Source organism: Bubalus kerabau, chromosome X (genome assembly GCF_029407905.1).
Source record: "Bubalus kerabau isolate K-KA32 ecotype Philippines breed swamp buffalo chromosome X, PCC_UOA_SB_1v2, whole genome shotgun sequence".
Taxonomy (NCBI): Eukaryota; Metazoa; Chordata; class Mammalia; order Artiodactyla; family Bovidae; genus Bubalus; species Bubalus kerabau.
In genome coordinates this window covers 91048456-91062824 of record NC_073647.1, presented here as the reverse complement: position 1 = coordinate 91062824, position 14369 = coordinate 91048456, and the positions used below count along the sequence as shown (strand labels likewise).

Genomic DNA, 14369 nt, shown 5'->3' with positions numbered 1-14369 from the left:
ATGGTGATTGCAGCCATTAAATTAAAAGATGCTTACTCCTTGGAAGGAAAGTTATGACCAACCTAAATAGCATATTAAAAAGCAGAGACATTACTTTGTCAACAAAGGTCCGTCTAGTCAAGGCTATGGTTTTTCCTGTGGTCATGTATGGATGTGAGAGTTGGACTGTGAAGAAGGCTGAGCACCGAAGAATTGATGCTTTTGAACTGTGGTGTTGGAGAAGACTCTTGAGAGTCCCTTGGACTGCAAGGACGTCCACCCAGTCCATTCTGAAGGAGATCAGCCCTGGGATTTCTTTGGAAGGAATGATGCTAAAGCTGAAACTCCAGTATTTTGGCCACCTCATGCGAAGAGTTGACTCATTGGAAAAGACTCTGATGCTGGGGGGGATTGGGGGCAGGAGGAGAAGGGGACGACAGAGGATGAGATGGCTGGATGGCATCACCGACTCGATGGAAGTGAGTGTGAGTGAACTCCGGGAGTTGGTGATGGACATGGAGGCCTGGCATGCTGCGATTCATGGGGTCGCAAAGAGTTGGACACAACTGAGCGACTGAACTGAACTGAATAAACATTACAAAGGAGATATGGGTACAATAGGAGGGATATATAAAAAGAACGTTTAACCCAGAAAAGTTGCCATTTTTAGCTCCGACTTGAGCTGAAGGAAAAATGATGGTTAAAGAGGGAAGGAAGATAAGGGAGGAGCCCTGAGGGAGGGAATAACCTATACAAATTACCTGGGGTCAGACAATGGAAACTTAGGAAACTGAAAGAATAGCTTGTTTTCTCTAGAAAATCATTCTATTTTCTTCATAGCACTCATCACACTGGAATTTATCTTGTCTATTTGCTTATGATGTTTACTGATTGTATTTCTATGTTTATAGTCTGTCAGTCTTCCCACTGGCCCGCTCCCAGTGTAAAGTTCTGTGGGAACTGAGGCTTAGCCCAACTCCTTCACCACTGTATTTTCCAAGCCTGAAATACATAATAGACATTCATCAGTATTTCTGGACTGAATCAATGAATTGCTGTGCTGTGCTTAGTTGCTCAGTTGTGTCCAACTGAGTGGGTTGCCATCCCCTCCTCCAGGGGATCTTCCCAACCCAAGGATTGAACCCATGTCTCCCACATTGTGAGCAGATTCTTTACAGTCTAAGCCACCAGGGAAGCCCAAATCAATGAATTAGCTTGTAGTCCAAATTAGAGATTTTGGATCTTATCCTCAGAGCAATGGAAAGTTGTTGAAGAGTTTTAAAAAGATTACTTAAAAGCAATCTTTATGGCAGCTATGTGTTAATTTTTTAATTTTTTGCATTTTCTTTATAGTGGATTTATTTACTATTTAAAGAGTCCAAACTCCTTTATTTTTAAGAAATTCAACAGGCTTTGTGGCATCCTCCCAAATATCTATTTATTTAGTTTGGATACTGCCTCTAATGTCTTTGTTAAATTTTTTTGCACAGGAATTACTGGACAAAATCAATTAACCAGAAAACCAATATCTGCTTCTTAGCACTTCCATTTTGCTTAAGTTCATTTCTTTAGGAGTTCATAATAATATTCAAAACATGAATGGATTTTAAATGTTTTCTTCAGTTTGCCCTGAGAAAGGGGCAACAGGATGGGAAGAGACAGCTGAGCTCATTCATTCATTTATTCATTGATTCAGTTTAGTCTTTCATTCAACAGTATTTGTTGTGTGCCATGGCACTGTGCTATGTCTTGGGGCTACAGATATAAAAGATATAGTCTCTATCTTGAGGAAGTTCACAATCTAGAAGAAAGGCATCCTGGGAGGATATATTTAATCTGCAGTCATTTTGTGCCAATATGTGGAAGCTAAAGCTGATCTGTTGGTTCCATTATAGGGGCCCCAGCAACACTTTTTAGGAAGTCAGCCACAAGTTTGTATTTATAGAGTGTTTGAGGTCTTAAAAATAAATGAAAGATTAGAGAGTAAAGCACAAAAAGTGTAAGAGTAAATCCCTTTTATTCCTTACCATCTGTGGAAGATATTTTTAACCTAAAAACCTTAAGAACATCTTGTATATTCGACTTAGACTAGTTAAAAAGATTACAATTGTTTCATTCCTAGCAGCACAATGCCATGTTTATACCAGCACTGCTATTTAAGACCTAGTTGCTCTAAAACTCAGTTCATCTCTTTGAAAAGGTATATAGTGATGTGTATGATTTCTCCAACCAATGCCCTGTAAGTTAATTAAGTGAGGTTGTTCTCCTCCAGTAAAATATACTATAGAAAAAAATAAGAAGTGTTATTGCAAATATTCAAACATAGTAGAAATAAAATATGTACCAATGCCTGGTTAATTACATTAGTAGTGGGGTAACTCAGTAGACTCACTGTTTATCTTTTTTCCCCAGCTATTACAGCAACAATTAAACAGTTCCCTTTCCATTCTATGCTTTTGGGGGATATAAAAAATAACCTGCCTAAGGAAGCAATATCAAGCACCTTATGTACTGAAACATCAGTGTTTCAGATGTTCTGGTTTAGAAAGCACAGGGCAGTTTTCCAGCTCATGCCAGAAACAACCAGGAACTGATCTTCCTGTAACAAATCAAGTGCAATATAGCAGAGAGAAGACAGAAAGCTTGGATTTAGAGAAGAAATACTCATCTTATCTCCAATTATTAATCTATTTTAATAAATACTTGGTCAATTATTTAAAATGGCAAATAACTAAATATTTTAAATAGATGAAGCTGACTATGCACTTTCCCTGGCATCAAGCAACTTTATACCAAGTTTCTGTTTAGAGAGATGACTGTCCATGCTTATCTCTGTCCTCTTCAGTCATCATGAAAGCTTCAAGCTCGTCTGGTCCTACACCCATTTAAACTTTCATTTCCATAGAGATCAGGTGTAAATACACTTCTACTACCACCTGTCCAGTTTTACAGCCTCTCAACACTTTCGACGGAGCCCTCTGGGACTGCACACTCAATACTAACGCACTCCCCTGCTCTCTCAGTCTTTTCATAGAAAGATCTCTCCTTCTCAGCACTTTGAAAAGCGCCAGCTTCCAAAAGACCTCCTCTCCCCTCCAGACTCACTGAGAAATAAAAAACCAAGTGCAGACTTGTTTTTCCTCACAAAGCCTTTATATCTCAAACCCAGAAGGAGAGTTTGGAGGGGCACTTAGATAAAATACAGATTCCTAGGCCTCACTCTAATAATCTGATTCAGAAATTTTAGGATAGAACCCAAGAATCTTCATTTTATTTTATTACTTTGCATTTTATTTATTATTAATTTTTATTGGAATTTACAACTATACTCCAATAATTGTGTTAGTTACTGCTATACAGCAAAGTTAGTCAACTATATATATATACATATATCCCCTCTTTTTTAAAATTTCCTTCCCATTTAGGTCACCACAGAGCATTAAGTAGAGTTCCCTATGCTATACAGTAGGTTCTCATTAGTTATCTATATTATATTAATACATAGTAGTGTATATATGTCAATCCCAATCTCCCAATTCATCCTACCCCACCTTCCCCCTTGATATCCATATGTTTGTTCTCTACATCTGTGTCTCTTTCTGTTTTGCAAATAAGTTCATCTATATCATTTTTCTATATTCCACATATAAGCGATATTATACAATATTTGTTTTTCTCTTTCTGACTTACTTCACTCTGTATGACAGTCTCTAGGTCCATCCACATCTGCAAATGGCACAATTTCATTCCTTTTTATGGCTGAGTAATACTCCATTATACGTATATGTGTGTGTGTGTGTGTATATATATATATATATATATATATATATATATATATATATATATATCACATCTTTATCCAAGGAATCTTCATTTTAAAGAAACTCTCTAGGAGATTCAGATGCAGGTTATCTGCAGAGAAGTGTTTGGAAGATGGGCTTTAGTTAAAACAATACTGTGTCCCTAATATGTGCCAAGAACATTATGCACATTATCTCATTTAACTTTTACCAAAAAAAATCTTAAGAGATGTTATGAGCATTTTATAGTTGAGGGAAATGAAGCTTAAAGCAGCAAAACCAAAATTTGCATGAGATCACACAGCTGGTAAATAATGAAGATAGATTTGTACTATGTAAGTGCATGCTGCTTCTAACAACCCAGATCTCCAAGCTCCTAAACCAGAGATCAAGTGAATAATACATTAAAAAATGTGTTCTTAAAGATGATTGAAAAGACAGAAAACCTAACTTTGCTGGAAATCATATTCCCCAGAAGGTCTATATATCTTACAATACTAAAGATATTAAATGGGAATGGTCTTTTCAAATAAAAGTTTTCATCTCCCTCCACCCTGCCCTCACAGATAATTGCAGAAATCAGGTAGTCACATATTTCTTTGGCTTAGGTTAATTCCTTGTTTTGTGTGTGTTTGTGGGTTTTGTTTGTTTGTTTTTTATTTTTTTGGCAGGACATAAAGCACTTGGAAATACCTACAGAAAGAGTGCAGTTTCTGACTTCAAGAAGGCCTGAACAGTGCTCACCTGCTTCTTTGCTCCAGGGCTTGGTTGAAATATCAGACTTAGGCAGCAGTGTAGCTGGACTGGTCACTTTCCCTTGGTGTAGAGTTGGAATTGTACAGTTTGACTGGTTCATGTTGCCCGTTGAGTAAATATAGTAAAAGTCAGCACAAGATGAGGTAAGGAACCTACCTAAAAGACACCAATACAGTTGGTATTAGCTCTAACCCTGAGCAAAGCTTGCCAGACAAACAAGTTCATTTTAGTTTTCCCTTTGGCATTCCTCCCTAACTAAATTTCCAACCATCTATCCCAGGAATCTCATTGTCAGAGTTTAGTGAACTTCAGTTATTTCTAATCATAGTCAAAAGTTTATTATATCCCCTTACTATCAGTGATGTTTTCCTTTAAACTTATCCACCTTTTAAAATGTATGTTTATTTAAAAGATATTTTGTATCACTATTATAAATGGAAAACCAGTGTCACTTGTTATAAATGGAAGAAAATCAGAAAAATCAGTACATAATTAGTAAAACAGTGTTCACCTGAATATCACCTAAGATCATGCTGATTGCATTTAATATGCTGACTAACATAAGCAAGAGAAACTTTGTCTATGGACTGGTATTCCTAGCCTGGAACCCAATGCTGTCCAGATGCTATTACTGCATTATGTTCCTTCCTTCCCTTCCAAATTAAAAGCCAGTTCTATATTTTTCCTTTCAGGGCTCAAGCCTCTAGTGGCCTATTCCAAGGGGATAATTAGCTCAAATTGAATAAACCAATTTATAACATAGGAGAAGGATTAGAAGAGATTCTCTCCAGATAATACATACGGGTTTTAACTCTTGCCTTCTTGAAATAACTGTTATCTTTTTTCTAGAAACCTATGATTGCCAAACCTCCAAATCATTGGGGCCAGAGCCTACCCTGGTGAGTCTGATTCCAGTAGAACTAAGGTGGAGTCCAGATAAGTAATTTGAATGTGCAACCTGTTTGGGAACTTTGGAATAACTGAAAGAGAGGTCTTTTGGGGGAGAAATAATAAGTTGATGGGGAAGATATTTTCATATGGAAGTGCTTGATGATATTTGTCAAATCACAGTGACTACAGACAAGGTTAATTCTGTAGACTTCAGTACTTAAGTAAGAATTTAATTGGAATCAAATCAGGTATATTCTTATTACATTATTTTATTAAAAGAATTTCAAAGTAGTGCCAGATACAAGTTTGGGGTAGGGGGTATAGACAGCCTGAGCCATATGCAAATATTCCAAGTAAATATCTGATAAAGATGGAATTTCAAATCAACTGAATGACAGACTACTTTTTAATCAGTGATTTTGAGACAATTAACTTTGCACAAAATGGTAGAAAAATAATATCTGTATGGATGAAACCATTTTATGTATAAAAAATGAAACTCCTGAAAAAAGTGAAACATGCAATTAGTGAAAGTATACATTGGTCCATCCTTTTTGAAGTAAAATTCGACATTATATCCCCCAAACCTTACAAATACTTTTACTTAGCAATTCTGCATTTAGAAATTTATCTTGAGGAAATAATCACATAAGTGCACAAAGTTGTAGAATTCTCAGAAAACACTGTTAATAATAATGCAAAACTAGAAACAAAATATTCAGAGATATGGTTTGGTTACAAAACTTATGGTACACTTGTACAGTGAAATGTATTTCAAGAATGAAATATGATTATGCCTATTTATTGGTATGGAAAGACACATGATATGTTATAATATGAAAATCCAGGTTACCAAATACAATATGCTTATTTTAAAATATATATAGTTATATATTCAAAGAAAAAGCCTAGATAGTCTCCAAAATATTAATAGTCTTTGTCTCTGGATGGTGGAATTAAAAGCAAGTTTTGTCTTGTTTTGTTTTTTTATATTTTTGGACATTTTCTGAAAAAAAATGACAAGCACAAATTATTTTTAAAATTAGGAAAAACAATAAAGATATTTCTACTTTTTCACATACCCTTTAGCTTAGCAGTTCTAATCTAGGAATTTTTCTTATAGAAATAATCAGAAATATATGCACATGCACCAAAATAACACTCAAAGATTGTTCACTATGAAATTATTCATAATAATGAAAAATTAAAGTACCCTCTCTTCAATAATTAGGGTTTTTTGGTTTGTTTTTAAAGTTATTTTAACCATCTTAACTATTTTTAAGTGTATAGTTTAGTAGTGTTAAGTATGTTCACATTGCTGTGAATTATGATATTTGTTAATAAATTATGGCATACTTTATTATGAAATATTATTGACGTGGAAAACTTTGTGACATAATGTCAGGTAAAAAAATCATTTCATAGCAAGGTATGTGTAATATGATTCTATTTTGTTTTAAAGACATTTAAAACAATTTTTTATTGAAGTATTTAACAATGTTATGTTAATTACTGCTGTACAACAAAATGATTCAGTTAGATACACACACACACACACATATATTCTTTTTTCTTCTTTTTGGCCATGCCACATGACGTGCAGGATCTTTCCCAACCAGGGATTGAACCCATGCCCCCTGCATTGGTAACATGAAGTCTTAACTATTGTACCACCAGGGAAGTCCTATACATTTAAAAAAAAAATTCTTTTCCATTATGCTTTATCATAAGATATGAATATAGTTCTCTGTGCCATACAGTAGGGCCTTGCTGCTTATCCATTCTACATATAAAAGCCTATATCTACTAACTCCAACCTCCCACTCCAACCCTCCCATAACCCCCTCCCCCTTGTCAACCACCAGTCTGCTCTCTATGTCTGTGATTTTGTTTCTGTAAAACAAGCTTTTAAAAGAGTTTACTTTTTTGGAGAAGTTTTAGTTTCATAGGAAAATTAGGGGAAGATATAAATCTTTCCCATATACCCCCCTGTCTGCACACATGGCTAACCTTTTCCACTTCAACATCACTCACCAGAGTCGTACTTTTGTTATAATTGATGAACTGGAACTGACAAATCATTATCACCTGAAGTGCATAGTTTACATTAGGATTCACTTCTCATGTTGTACAGGCTGTGGTTTTGGACAAATGTATAATGACATGTATCCATTGTTATAGCATCATAAAAAGTGTTTTCACTCCCTGAAATTCTCTGTGCTCTGACTTCTCTGTGCTCTATTCATCCCTCCATCCTTCTCCCTCAACCTCTGGAAACCACTTATCCTGTTATTATCTCCATAGTTTTTCCTTTTCCAGAATGTAATATAGTTGGAATCATACCATATGTAGCCTTTAAAGACATTTTATAAGCACAGGAAAAACAAGCCTGGAAGGATATATATTTAAATGTATACATACATATTTCTGGATACTGGCATTACAGGTGATTATGTCCCCAAGTTTTTGCAAGAAACGTGTATTACTTTTGTACTCAGAAGGGAAGAAAAAGTAAATGTTATGGAAGAGAAAGGTTTTTATCTCTAGAGTAATCAATTTTTGTTCATCTTCCTGTGCATCTCAGATTGTCTATTAGAGTATAACTATCATGTGGGCAGAGATTAGGTGTGTGTGTTTTTTTTTTTAATTTTCCTTGGTTCTTCCTGCTATATAGAGTTCTGCATTCAATAAATGTTGACTAACTGCATTCATGCATGTGCATACATATAAGCCTGTGTACCTATGTGGGCATGTATAAATATGCCAACTTCTTTCTCATCAATAATGAGAAAAATAGTGACAGGTTTTGTTTGTTTGTTTGTTTTTTAAGTGCCATAGTTCTACTGACTTTTCACCATATGTTGGGAAAAGAAAATACTTGCCAAGCTATGAGTACAAAGTGACCATTAAAGATTTGGGGGGCATACCAGTGAAGCTTGTCAGTTTTAGCCCAAGCAGTTATTTTTTTTGCGTGTGCTATCTCACTTTGGATAATATTTGCTCTAGTTCCAGTTTTCTATAATTCTACTAATTAGTCTATCTGGGCATTTTATTTGTAATATTTAAATAAAACTCCAACTGGTAAGTGGGCTATCTGTACCCACTCTGGGCTCCTAGTTATAAGCAAATGTTAAATCAGCTGAAGTGATATGGGCTTTGAGCTGTTGGGAGGCTGGTAAGCAGGACAGGTGTATGTGTCTTTAGTCACATTTCATTTCTCATCGCCAAAACTCCATATTCCATATCAAAACTGAGACAAGAGTACAAAGTTTGTGCTTTAGGTTATCAGCAGGTGCCCAAGAGAGAATTAATATTAAAATCCCTAAAACCACTAAATTATTTTAAAAGATTTCTTAAAGTTCTGCAGAATCAGATAGCAGAGCTTAAGGATTTATACATTTAACCTTAGAAATAGGACAGAATAAAGACCCAATTTGAGTCCTTGATGATTTGATTTTTTTTTTAATAGTTATGACTGTGCAAGGAAGGCTTGGAATGTGACGGACATTTTAAAGGTAGATTGTGGTTTATCCTTAATTATAGCTGTAGCTGAGCCTAGTACTTGGGTTGGGGCCTAATCATGGCCCAGGCCTTTCCTCAGAGACACAGCTGGTAACTGGGTAGTACTTCTGCTTTCTTTAATCCTCTGATAGAGAATTATTGATTCTGAAATCTCTTGTAGGATGTTTTTACACAGGGAAGTGGTGACTACAGAGGTGGGAGTTTAGAAATCTGAGCAGATGGACCATCTGTGAATTTATACTGCCTCATTACTGCCCTCTAATGGGTTACCCATTAGAGGCTGTATCTGAGTTACAGCCCAGATACATCTACCTCAGTTTCATGGACTACAATAAAGCCTTTGACTGTGTGGATCATAACAAACTGTGGAAAGGTCTTAAAGAGATGGGAATACCAGACGATTTTACCTGTCCCCTGTGAAACCTGTATGTGGGTCAAGAAGTAACAGTTAGAACCCTGTATGGAACCAACTGATTGGTTCAGGATTGAGAAAGGAGTACGACAGGGCAGTCTGCTGTCGCCCCGTTTGTTTAATCTATAAACTGAGCACATCATAAGAAATGCAGGGCTGGATGAGTTACAAGCTGGAATCAAGATAGGCGGGAGAAACATCAACAGCTTCAGATAATGCAGATGATGTCACTCTCATGGCAGAAAGTGAAGAGGAAATAAAGAGCCTCTGATGAGGGTGAAGGAAGAGAGTGAAAGAGCTGGCTTAAAACTAAATATTAAAAAAACTAAGATCATGGCATCTGGCCCCATTACTGCATGGCAAATAGGGATTTGACAAAGTGACAGATTTCCTCTTCTTGGGCTCTAAAATCACTGCGGAGGGTGACAGCAGCCGTGAAATCAGAAGACGATTGCTTCTTGGCAGGAAAGCTATGACAAACCTAGACAGTGTGTTGCCTAGCAGAGACATTACTCTTCTGACAAAGGTCCATATAGTCAAGGCTATGGTCTTTCCAGTGGTCACATATGGTTGTGAGAGCTGGACTGTAAAGATGGCAGAGCACCGAAGAATTAATGCCTTCGAACTGTGATGCTGGAGAAGACTCCCGAGAGTCCCTTGGACAGCAGGGAGATCAAACCAGTCGATCTTAAGGGAAATCAACCCTGATTACTCATTGGAAGGACTGATGCTGAAGCTGAAGTTCTAGTATTTTGGTCACCTGATGTGAACAGCTGACTCATTTGAAAAGTCCCTGATGCTGGAAAAGATTGAGGGCAGAAGGAGAAGAGGTCGTCAGAGGGTGAGAAGGCTGGATGGCATCACCGATGCAATGAACATGAACCTGGGCAAACTTCAGGAGATGGTGGCCTGGTATGCTGCAGTCCATGGGGTCACAGAGAGTCGGACATGACTGGGAGGCTGAACAACAACAATGTTAACCCATTGGAGGCTGTATCTGGGGGACACACTAATACCACTGTCTTCTTACATATTTAATGCACTGTCAAGGTATAAAATGTCCCTATGAAAATCCAAAGTGCTATTCAGCAGACCCTATATTCTTTCTGTTCATCAGCAAGCCCTATAAGTCTCACACACCCAAAACCTGGCAGTAGGATACCTACACTCAGCAAAGATTTAATAGCAGAGAGCACTAGTGAGGTCTCATGTGACCCAGATGTACTCCTCTTTCAAATTAACCAGGAAGTGTTAATTTGTGAATAATTAAAACCCTAACCCACTTTGAGGCCCCTCAACCAGACATTTTGTGGGGAGATACAGAGGGTACCCTTTTGATGAAAACATGGGAACTGGCACAGGAGTCAGTGAGAATTACAGGTTTATAAGCAACACATTCCTAATTCAGGATGCTATGGTCCCACTCACACCCTTGTCCTGTGAAACTTCTATACCACAGCAAGGTCTGTACCCTTATTGAATATACTCACAGCCTCCAATTTAGTGACTCATCCTCAGTTTCACCCGATGAATAAATAAGTGACTCTAGAGAAGTCTTATTTTTAAAATGCCTGGTAGTGATAAATTGTGTATGAATGAACTTTCAAAATATAGTCCATCATAAAATGTGTGACCAGTTGTAGGGAGCAGACCCTTGAAAAGAGAGATTGTCTAAAACTGACCACTGAGCATCAGTTCTAGATATTTTTCTTTAGCAGTTCAGTTTCTAGGCTGAGCCACTCACTTTGCCTTTTTTAATTATCCTACAGATTTTGGAAGGGTCAGAAATCTGGCCTTTGCAGTTCTTTGTAGAAATCTGCACACTGGCTACTTTTATTGCCTCCTAGCTGAATATTTTTAAATTCTGTTATTTTGTTTCCATGTTGTCATTGGTCTAGCCAGTGCCCATTCCTTGTTTATTCCTCTTCATCCTCATATAAGACTCCTGTTTCACTTTCCCACTCTCCATATACAATTATCCTAACTTTAGTTTCAGTTCAGTTCAGTTCAGTTGTGTCCGACTCTTTGCAACCCCATGAATCGCAGCACACCAGGCCTCCCTGTCCATCACCATCTCCCGGAGTTCACCCAAACCCACGTCCATCGAGTCCATGATGCCATCCAGCCATCTCATCCTCTGTCGTCCCCTTCTCCTCCTACCCCCATCCCTCCTACCATCAGAGCCTTTTCCAATGAGTCAACTCTTCGCATGAGGAGGCCAAAGTACTGGAGTTTCAGCTTTAGCATCCTTCCTTCCAAAGAACACCCAGGACTGATCTCCTTTAGAATGGACTGGTTGGATCTCCTTGCAGTCCAAGGGACTCTCAAGAGTCTTCTCCAACACCACAGTTCAAAAGCATCAATTCTTCGGAGCTCAGCTTTCTTCACAGTCCAACTCTCACATCCGTACATGACCACAGGAAAAACCATAGCCTTGACTAGACAGACCTTTGTTGACAAAGTAATGTCTTTACTTTTGAATATGCCGTCTAGGTTGGTCATAACTTTCCTTCCAAGGACTAAGCATCTCTTAATTTCATGGCTGCAGTCACCATCTGCAGTGATTTTGGAGCCCAAAAAAATAAAGTCTGACACTGTTTCCATTGTTTCCCCATCTATTTCCCATGAAGTCATGGGACCAGATGCCATGATCTTTGTTTTCTGAATATTGAGCTTTAAACCAACTTTTTCACTCCACTCTTTCACTTTCATCAAGAGGCTTTTGAGTTCCTCTTCACTTTCTGCCATAAGGGTGGTGTCATCTGCATATCTGAGGTTATTGATATTTCTCCCGGGAATCTTGATTCCAGCTTGTGCTTCTTCCAGCCCAGCGTTTCTCATGATGTACCCTGCATAGCAGTTAAATAAGCCGGGTGACAATATACAGCCTTGACGTACTCCTTTTCCTATTTGGAACCAGTCTGTTGTTCCATGTCCAGTTCTAACTGTTGCTTCCTGACCTGCATACAGATTTCTCAAGAGGCAGGTCAGGTGGTCTGGTATTCCCATCTCTTTCAGAATTTTCCACATTTTATTGTGATCGACACAGTCAAAGGCTTTGGCATAGTCAATGAAGCAGAAATAGATGTTTATCTGGAACTCTCTTGTTCTTTCAGTGTTCCAGTGGATGTTGGCAATTTGATCTCTGGATCCGCTGCCTTTTCTAAAACCAGCTTGAACATCTGGAAGTTCACGATTCACGTATTGCTGAAGCCTGGCTTGGAGAATTTTGAGCATTACTTTACTAGCGTGTGACATGAGTGCTATCGTGCAGTAGTTTGAGCATTCTTTGTCATTGCCTTTCTTTGGGATCGGAATGAAAACGGACCTTTTCCAATCCTGTGGCCACTGCTGAGTTTTCCAAATTTGCTGGCATATTGAGTGCAGCCCTTTCATAGCATCATCTTTCAGGATTTGAAATAGCTCAACTGGCATTCCATCGCCTCCACTAGCTTTGTTCGTAGAGATGCTTTCAAAGGCCCACTTGACTTCACATTCCAGGATGTCTGGCTCTAGGTGAGTGATCACACCATCATGATTATCTGGGTGGTGAAGATCTTTTTTGTACAGTTCTTCTGTGTATTCTTGCCACCTCTTCTTAATATCTTCTGCTTCTGTTAGGTCCCTACCATCCTGCCCTTTATTGAACCCATCTTTGCATGAAATGTTCCCTTGGTATCTCTAATTTTCTTGAAGAGATCTCTAGTCTTTCCCATTCTGTTGTTTTCCTCTATTTCTTTGCATTGATTGCTGAGGAAGGCTTTCTTATCTCTTCTTGCTATTCTTTGGAACTCTGCATTCAGATGCTTATATCTTTCCTTTTCGCTTCTTGTCTTTTCACAGCTATTTGTAAGGTCTCTCTAGACAGGCATTTTGCTTTTTTGCATTTCTTTTCCATGGGGATGGTCTTGATCTCTGTCTCCTGTACAATGTCATGAACCTCATTCCATAGCTCATCAGGCACTCTATCTATCAGATCTAGGCCCTTAAATCTATTTCTCACTTCCACTGTATAATCATAAGGGGTTTGATTTAGGTCATACCTGAATGGTCTAGTGGTTTTCCCTACTTTCTTCAATTTAAGTCTGAATTTGGCAATAAGAAGTTCATGATCTGAGCCACAGTCAGCTCCTGGTCTTGTTTAGTGTGTATCTTTTCACTTATAGGTATTCTTTCAAAATGTGTATATGAATATTTTTTCGGTTGATGTTAGTGGCATTCTGTTCTATATCTCATTTCTTCCTTAACATTATTTAAAAGTTCCATTCATGTTTCTATGTGTACATCTAACATATAGCTTTTATCTGCTGTATTCACTCTCCTAGCATCTTCAACTTCCCACTACCACAAACCATACTACAGTGAACATAACTCTGCATGAACCCATGTAAGAATCTGGGATACCAACTCAGGAAAAAAATGCTGGGTCATGGGACATGCAAATTTAACTGCCTGCCAGTTAACTCTTCAGAGTGACAGTACAAACCTACACTCTTACCTTCATGAGAAGGTCTCCCCCAGCATTTGGCATGACCCTACTTTCTCATTTTTATCAGTTTAATAGGTACAAAGTGATATTTCATTGTTTTTAAAATTTACATCTATCTGATTACAAATGAGCTTCAGTATATCTACATATGCTTTATTAGTCTTCTGGGCTTTCTGTTATGTAAATTGCTTATAAATATCATTTGCCTCTTTTTGTACTAAAGTTGCTGATCTTTTTACTTTAAAAATAAACTTATTTAGTTATAGTTTACACACAGTGAAATTTGCACTTTTCAGTGTATAGAGTTTTGTCAGTGTACACTGTCATGTAACCAATCAATAGCGCAGTCAAGATATAGAACATGAAGTTGCTGACTTTTTGTTGATTTGCCAGTTCTTGTGTACTTCAGGTATTCCTTCATCAGTTTCAGACATTGAAATTTTTTTTCTAATCTTATCATCTCTCTTTTAGTTTTCTGCATGGAACTTCATATTGAATAGAAATCCTTAATCTTAACATA

General features: G+C 37.6%; 1 long non-coding RNA gene across 1 annotated transcript in view; it reads left to right on the top strand.

Moving 5' to 3' along the window:
* The window catches only part of LOC129640300 (uncharacterized), a 49127-nt gene that overhangs the window by 4998 nt on the left and 29760 nt on the right, over nt 1-14369 (top strand). Inside the window, exon 3 of the long non-coding RNA XR_008708732.1 lies at nt 5385-5434. This is a non-coding gene — a long non-coding RNA (uncharacterized LOC129640300). The remainder of the gene's footprint in view (nt 1-5384; nt 5435-14369) is intronic.